The following is a 9626-nucleotide window of genomic DNA, read 5'->3' on the forward strand; positions in this document are numbered from 1 at the left end:
TGCAGACCAATTTCTGTAGGCTGTGTCTTTATCCTATAAAGGGGCCATAGTCAAGTTGTATGTTAAGTCCCCTAGGCTCCACACACACATATACACACACCATATCCCCAGTACATTATACACAGATATATAATATTATGTAGTAGTTCCCTCTGACACACACACACCATATCCCCAGTACATTATACACAGATATATAATATTATGTAGTAGTTCCCTCTGTGAAACACACACCATATCCCCAGTACATTATACACAGATATATAATATTATGTAGTAGTTCCCTCTGTGAAACACACACCATATCCCCAGCACATTATACACAGATATATAATATTATGTAGTAGTTCCCTCTGTGACACACACACCATATCCCCAGTACATTATACACAGATATATAATATTATGTAGTAGTTCCCTCTGACACACACACCATATCCCCAGTACATTATACACAGATATATATTATGATGTAATAGTTCCCTCTGACACACACACACACCATATCCCCAGTACATTATACACAGATATATAATATTATGTAGTAGTTCCCTCTGTGACTCACACACCATATCCCCAGTACATTATACACAGATATATAATATTATGTAGTAGTTCCCTCTGACACACACACCATATCCCCAGTACATTATATACAGATATATAATATTATGTAGTAGTTCCCTCTGTGAAACACACACCATATCCCCAGTACATTATACACAGATATATAATATTATGTAGTAGTTCCCTCTGTGACACACACACCATATCCCCAGTACATTATACACAGATATATAATATTATGTAGTAGTTCCCTCTGACACACACACACACACACCATATCCCCAGTACATTATACACAGATATATAATATTATGTAGTAGTTCCCTCTATGATACACACACCATATCCCCAGTACATTATACACAGATATATAATATTATGTAGTAGTTCCCTCTGTGACACACACACCATATCCCCAGTACATTATACACAGATATATAATATTATGTAGTAGTTCCCTCTGACACACACACACACCATATCCCCAGTACATTATACACAGATATATAATATTATGTAGTAGTTCCCTCTGTGACACACACACCATATCCCCAGTACATTATACACAGATATATAATATTATGTAGTAGTTCCCTCTGTGACACACACACCATATCCCCAGTACATTATACACAGATATATAATTGTGACAAAACCAATCTCGCCACTGTACATTGGAGGGCCTGTTATGGAACATTCTTTGGGCTGGAGGTACATGGGCTTAAGGATACCCAGAGACTGCATGGAAATATGGAATTTTATATGCTGGACACCCCATGTACTTTCATACCTCTGTCTTATGTCTATGTCACCCTGTATCCATAAATACAGGATGGGTACAGGGTGTGAGTGCCCCTTGTGGGAGCAATTGTGACTCTATAAGCAAAGTGGGCATAAAAGACTTTATAGCTAATAAGAACTGTTCCTATATTCTGTAATAAGATGTATTCTATGTATGTTTAAGATCTGATTGTGTCTCAGGAGTCTGTCTGGGTAAACTGATTGTGTCCCTGTGTGATTATGTTAACTAGACTGCCCAACATCAGATTGTCTGAGTAAACGTTCTTCCCTAGTTAATTAACTTAATATGTTAATCTGTTTTACCTGTGAATAGACAATTGTTTGATGCATTGTTCATATGTTTGCTTTACTGTTGAACCAATGCCCTTTGTAACCTGAAGCCAGGGTGTATAAATCTGTGTGCTGCCTTCAAATAAAGCAGACATTCTGTTTTAAACCTGAAACTGGCTGGGTTGTGAATTGCTGATTCCCTATAAAGGACATTGTTCATCTGGTATTAACCCTTGGTACACAGTTGGTACCGTAACAATAATATTATGTAGTAGTTCCCTCTGTGACACACACCATATCCCCAGTACATTATACACAGATATATAATATTATGTAGTAGTTCCCTCTGTGACACACACCATATCCCCAGTACATTATACACAGATATATAATATTATGTAGTAGTTCCCTCTGTGACACACACCATATCCCCAGTACATTATACACAGATATATAATATTATGTAGTAGTTCCCTCTGTGACACACACCATATCCCCAGTACATTATACACAGATATATAATATTATGTAGTAGTTCCCTCTGACACACACACACACACCATATCCCCAGTACATTATACACAGATATATAATATTATGTAGTAGTTCCCTCTGTGACACACACACCATATCCCCAGTACATTATACACAGATATATAATATTATGTAGTAGTTCCCTCTGACACACACACACCATATCCCCAGTACATTATACACAGATATATAATATTATGTAGTAGTTCCCTCTGTGAAACACACACCATATCCCCAGTACATTATACACAGATATATAATATTATGTAGTAGTTCCCTCTGTGAAACACACACCATATCCCCAGCACATTATACACAGATATATAATATTATGTAGTAGTTCCCTCTGTGCCACACACACCATATCCCCAGTACATTATACACAGATATATAATATTATGTAGTAGTTCCCTCTGACACACACACCATATCCCCAGTACATTATACACAGATATATATTATGATGTAATAGTTCCCTCTGACACACACACACACCATATCCCCAGTACATTATACACAGATATATAATATTATGTAGTAGTTCCCTCTGTGACTCACACACCATATCCCCAGTACATTATACACAGATATATAATATTATGTAGTAGTTCCCTCTGACACACACACCATATCCCCAGTACATTATATACAGATATATAATATTATGTAGTAGTTCCCTCTGTGAAACACACACCATATCCCCAGTACATTATACACAGATATATAATATTATGTAGTAGTTCCCTCTGTGACACACACACCATATCCCCAGTACATTATACACAGATATATAATATTATGTAGTAGTTCCCTCTGACACACACACACACCATATCCCCAGTACATTATACACAGATATATAATATTATGTAGTAGTTCCCTCTGTGACACACACACCATATCCCCAGTACATTATACACAGATATATAATATTATGTAGTAGTTCCCTCTGTGACACACACACCATATCCCCAGTACATTATACACAGATATATAATATTATGTAGTAGTTCCCTCTGTGACACACACCATATCCCCAGTACATTATACACAGATATATAATATTATGTAGTAGTTCCCTCTGTGACACACACCATATCCCCAGTACATTATACACAGATATATAATATTATGTAGTAGTTCCCTCTGACACACACACACACCATATCCCCAGTACATTATACACAGATATATAATATTATGTAGTAGTTCCCTCTGTGACACACACACCATATCCCCAGTACATTATACACAGATATATAATATTATGTAGTAGTTCCCTCTGTGACACACACACACCATATCCCCAGTACATTATACACAGATATATAATATTATGTAGTAGTTCCCTCTATGATACACACACCATATCCCCAGCGCATTATAGACAGCTATATAACACTCTGCACAGCCCCAGCGCATTATAGACAGCTATATAACACTCTGCACAGCCCCAGCGCATTATAGACAGCTATATAACACTCGGCACAGCCCCAGCGCATTATAGACAGCTTTATAACACTCTGCACAGCCCCAGTGCATTATAGACAGCTATATAACACTCTGCACAGCCCCAGCGCATTATAGACAGCTATATAACACTCTGCACAGCCCCAGCGCATTATAGACAGCTATATAACACTCTGCACAGCCCCAGCGCATTATAGACAGCTGTATAACACTCTGCACAGCCCCAGTGCATTATAGACAGCTGTATAACACTCTGCACAGCCCCAGCACATTATAGACAGCTGTATAACACTCTGCACAGCCCCAGCGCATTATAGACAGCTGTATAACACTCTGCACAGCCCCAGCGCATTATAAACAGCTGTATAACACTCTGCACAGCCCCAGCGCATTATAGACAGCTGTATAACACTCTGCACAGCCCCAGCGCATTATAGACAGCTATATAACACTATACACAGCTATATTACACTATACAGAGCACCAGCACATTATACACAGATATATAACACTATACACAGCACCAGCACATTATACAAAGATATATAACGCTACACACAGCACCAGCACATAATACACAGATATATAACATTATAGACAGATATATAACACTATAAATAGATCAGTCACAATATGAAGAGAACACTTTACAGTCTCTTTCAGAAACCTGCTATTTTGTTGTTAGACGGTAAAATCTAGTTCCGTTTCTGCTACAAGACCAGTGATGTCAGTAGTCACATGTCCTTAGTGATCTGGTAGTATTTAGCGCTGGTCTCCTGCCCAGTTATTTCCTTGGGTCCTATTTGTTCTCTTCAGTCATGCGACTGCTGCGACATCACAGGTCTATTAGCTGGATGAGTACTAGCTGTTATCCCAACGTGTCAGCTCAGGTTCAGGAAGGGTTGAGACTAGATTCTATCCCTCTAAAGGACATTGTCCTTTCTGAGAATGGAATTTAGCTCACTCAGTGTGAAAAAGCTAAATCCCATACTGCTAAAGGACATTTTGCCCCCTAGTGGTCATGTCCTGTATAGGGATGGGAATTAGCCCGCTCACAGTGACAAAGATAGATCCCATACTGCTAAAGGATATTTTTGCCCCCTAGTGGTCATGTCCTGTATAGGGATGGGAATTAGCCTGTTCAAGTTGACAGAGCTAGATCACATATTGCGAAAGGACATCTTGCCCCCTAGTGGTCAGGTACTGTATAGGGATGGGAATTAGCCCGCTCACAGTGACAAAGATAGATCCCATACTGCTAAAGGATATGTTTGCCCCCCTAGTGGTCATGTCCTGTATAGGGATGGAAATTAGCCTGTTCACAGTGAAAAAGATAGATCCCATACAGTTAAAGGATATTTATGCCACTAGTGGTCATGTCCTGTATAGGGATGGGAATTAGCTTGTTCAAGGTGACAGAGCTAGATCACATACTGCTAAATGACATTGGCCCCCTAGTGATCAGGTCCTGTATAGGGATAGGGACAGAGCTAAATCACATACTGCAAAACATGTTGCCCATATACAGTTTGCTTATACTGCTGTTTATTGTCCCATCTCTTATAGTAACTGTGTTATAAGATAGGTATTTCAGTGGCATTTTAGTACAGAATGATAACTTTTTATTATACTAATATGCCCTATTAAACTTCAAACCTTAAAAGATTCCTCCAGAAAGGACAGAGTGAAGCAGGGCAGATAGTAAGCAAATCAGGGCATGGTCAGGTGGTCCTCAGCAAAACAGGACATTTATAAGGGCTGGGAGAGCTGCAGCAGGGACTTCAGGTTATTTTGCCCCCTCATCAATATGACGCATAGGGATTATAAGTGGTGAATTCTCTGTAATGACCATAGAAGCCGCTAACATTTACACATTAAATAGAAGACAAGTGGATGAGACAACCCTGGAGTTCTTCAGGCTTTAAAGGAACATGAAACCCAATTTTAAACAACTTTCTAATTTACTTCTATTATCTAATTTGCTTCATTCTCTTGGTATCACTTGCTGAAAAGCATATCTAGATATGCTCAGTAGCTGCTGATTGGTTGCTGCACATAAAGGCCTTGTGTGATTGGCTTACACATGTGCATTGCTATTTCTTCAACAAAGGATAGCTAAAGAATTGAGCAAATTAGATAATAGAAGTAAATTGGAAAGTTGTTTAAAATTGCATGCATTATCTGAATCATGAAAGTTTAATTTTGACTAGACTGTCCCTTTAAGGGCTCCATTTATTAAGTAGTGTGATAACTGCTGCTTTTTACAATATCCATCACCTCTGAGTTGACAGAGAGAAATCACCCTGAGCACGCTTGCTTGGGGTGATTGACAGGCCCTTCCCTGCGGGAAGGGGGTGTCAGTACACACTCGGTAAATTTTGGTACATACAAATAGAGGACATACAGATTCAAGTTTAGAACCCTGTCCACACGGCCAATAGTACACCTGGCCCTTTGTCTAAACGATCATTTCTCAGCTAAACCCCATTATTCTTTGTATGTATTTAGAAGGTATTAGTGTTTCAATGACATATACTGTATGCACCCCATGCACCAGCAATCAGACACCACCCTGCTCAGAGAGACTGTGGCATCTTGTATGAAATAAATTGGGTCAATATTCAACAGGGCTCTGTCTTTAAAAAGGTGCCATGTTTAAATCTTTGTGTATAAGGCATAAACAGCATATGTGCATATGCTGCTGATATAGTGATGACAGAAACATTATTTTGTTAATACAAGTCTATTGTAAAAAAGTGTCTGTGAAAACCAAAATGCATCACTGTAATGTGTCTAATTGTATGCTAGCAGGTAATGGAGTTGTGCCTTGCATGGTTTCACTATTTTTTTATTCTACCCTTGTATTGATAAGACCAGTAATGCATCACTGTAATGTGTCTAATTTTATGCTACCAGGTAATGGAGTTGTACCTTGCATGGTTTCACTATTTTTTAAATTCTACACTTGTATTGATAAGACCAGGATATCATATAACTTGTATTGATAAGACCAGTATATCATATAACTTGTATTGATAAGACCAGGATATCATATAACTTGTATTGATAAGACCAGGATATCATATAACTTGTATTGATAAGACCAGTATATCATATAACTTGTATTGATAAGACCAGTATATCATATAACTTGTATTGATAAGACCAGGATATCATATAACTTGTATTGATAAGACCAGTATATCATATAACTTGTATTGATAAGACCAGGATATCATATAACTTGTATTGATAAGACCAGTATATCATATAACTTGTATTGATAAGACCAGTATATCATATAACTTGTATTGATAAGACCAGGATATCATATAACTTGTATTGATAAGACCAGTATATCATATAACTTGTATTGATAAGACCAGGATATCATATAACTTGTATTGATAAGACCAGTATATCATATAACTTGTATTGATAAGACCAGGATATCATATAACTTGTATTGATAAGACCAGTATATCATATAACTTGTATTGATAAGACCAGTATATCATATAACTTGTGTTTAGAATGTTCTCTTCGCCAAGTTAAAATCCCTTCTACATGTTTATTGAGATTATGTATTGATAAGACCAGTATATCATATAACTTGTATTGATAAGACCAGTATATCATATAACTTGTGTTTAGAATGTTCTCTTCGCCAAGTTAAAATCCCTTCTACATGTTTATTGAGATTATGTATTGATAAGACCAGTATATCATATAACTCATGTTTAGAATGTTCTCTTCACCAAGTTAAAATCCCTTCTACATGTTTTTGAGATTATGTATTGATAAGACCAGTATATCATATAACTCATGTTTAGAATGTTCTCTTCGCCAAGTTAAAATCCCTTCTACATGTTTATTGAGATTATGTATTGATAAGACCAGTATATCATATAACTCATGTTTAGAATGTTCTCTTCGCCAAGTTAAAATCCCGTCTACATGTTTATTGAGATTATGTATTGATAAGACCAGTATATCATATAACTCATGTTTAGAATGTTCTCTTCACCAAGTTAAAATCCCTTCTACATGTTTATTGAGATTATGTATTGATAAGACCAGTATATCATATAACTCATGTTTAGAATGTTCTCTTCGCCAAGTTAAAATCCCTTCTACATGTTTATTGAGATTATGTATTGATAAGACCAGTATATCATATAACTTGTGTTTAGAATGTTCTCTTCGCCAAGTTAAAATCCCTTCTACATGTTTATTGAGATTATGTATTGATAAGACCAGTATATCATATAACTTGTGTTTAGAATGTTCTCTTCGCCAAGTTAAAATCCCTTCTACATGTTTATTGAGATTATGTTCCTAGCACTGACTTAAAGGGATAAAAAAACATTTTTTTTTTCTTTCACGATTTGGATAGAGAATCCAATTATAAAGAAATTTCCAATTTACATCTACTGTGATATTTGCTTAATTGTCTTGGTATCATTTCTTGAAGGAGCAGCAATGCTCTACTGGGAACTGGGTGAGCCAATAACAAGAGGCATATTAGTGCAGCCACCAATCACCAGCTAGCTGACAGAAGTGAATTGCTGCTCCTGTGTACCTAGATATGCTTTTCACCAAATGATACCAAGTAATGAAGCAAATTAGTTAATAGAAGTAAATAGGAAAATTGTTTATAACTGCATGTTCTGTCTGACTTGTCAGTTTACTCTTTCATTAATATCAGCCCCATTTGAATCATCAGACTATAGCAGCAGTAAGGCAGCTTTTCCCAATAAAGGCCACAAACCAAACAATACTGTAAGTTTATTTTTACATTTCTCTACATATAAACATGTGATTGGTTTGTCCATTTATATTTTGATAGCTAAGTTTGCTTGTGTATAGAGTCTATAGTATGCTTGTGTACAGTGAGTCTATAGTATGCTTGTGTAGTTACTCTATAGTATGCTTGTGTATAGAGTCTATAGTATGCTTGTGTACAGTGAGTCTATAGTATGCTTGTGTAGAGTTACTCTATAGTATGCTTGTGTATAGAGTCTATAGTATGCTTGTGTACAGTGAGTCTATAGTATGCTTGTGTAGAGTTACTCTATAGTATGCTTGTGTATAGAGTCTATAGTATGCTTGTGTACAGTGAGTCTATAGTATGCTTGTGTAGAGTTACTCTATAGCATGCTTGTGTATAGAGTCTATAGTATGCTTGTGTACAGTGAGTCTATAGTATGCTTGTGTAGAGTTACTCTATAGCATGCTTGTGTATAGAGTCTATAGTATGCTTGTGTACAGTGAGTCAATAGTATGCTTGTGTAGAGTTACTCTATAGTATGCTTGTGTATAGAGTCTATAGTATGCTTGTGTATAGAGTCTATAGTATGCTTGTGTACAGTGAGTCTATAGCATAGGAGCACCAAAGGCTAAAGTAATCTATCAGGGCTATAAAAGAAACCTGCAACAGATAATGTTGCAGTGGGCCACTTAAAGACAAAATATACAAAAAAATGGTGGCCTATCTAACAAATAAACATTTGTTAGATAGGCTTGTATTCTTCATTGGCGAGTTAATTCCCTTGGTTATGGTTTTTGCATTTGTTTTTACTTTTACAGGCTGAGCATATCCTGGTCCTGTGACCACTATTTGTTATACCTAGCTGTTCCGCACCACCAAGGCTGTTGCAGCACTATTAAGGACACCATTTTAGGATATTATCTCAGTAAATTCTAAAGGACAATATTCAGGATCCTTTCACTTATATGTTCTAAGAACAGACTGTCACTGGGATTATTAAAGACACTCATCAGAGACGCTTTTTGTACACTATTTTTGCATTTTTCAATTAATCATTTTTTGCCCCAAGAGGGGCGTTTATTCACTTGGGTACCCACTTGACTGTATTATTGTACATTGTATATCTGCCAATGTCTGTTATTTATTTGTAACTCACTATATCTGGCACATAATTTGCACCTTAAGGTGGCACACACTTATCACAGGTCCTAAG

General features: G+C 36.8%; 1 protein-coding gene across 1 annotated transcript in view; it reads right to left on the reverse strand.

Moving 5' to 3' along the window:
- LOC128666709 (oocyte zinc finger protein XlCOF6.1-like) overlaps window positions 1-4354 on the reverse strand; it is a 109541-nt gene extending 105187 nt beyond the window's left edge. Inside the window, exon 1 of the mRNA XM_053721451.1 lies at window positions 4310-4354. The gene's annotated coding sequence lies outside the window, so the exon portion shown is untranslated. The remainder of the gene's footprint in view (window positions 1-4309) is intronic.
- Between the last annotated feature and the right edge of the window lie 5272 nt (window positions 4355-9626).

The sequence above is a fragment of the Bombina bombina genome, chromosome 7, assembly GCF_027579735.1.
Source record: "Bombina bombina isolate aBomBom1 chromosome 7, aBomBom1.pri, whole genome shotgun sequence".
Taxonomy (NCBI): domain Eukaryota; kingdom Metazoa; phylum Chordata; class Amphibia; order Anura; family Bombinatoridae; genus Bombina; species Bombina bombina.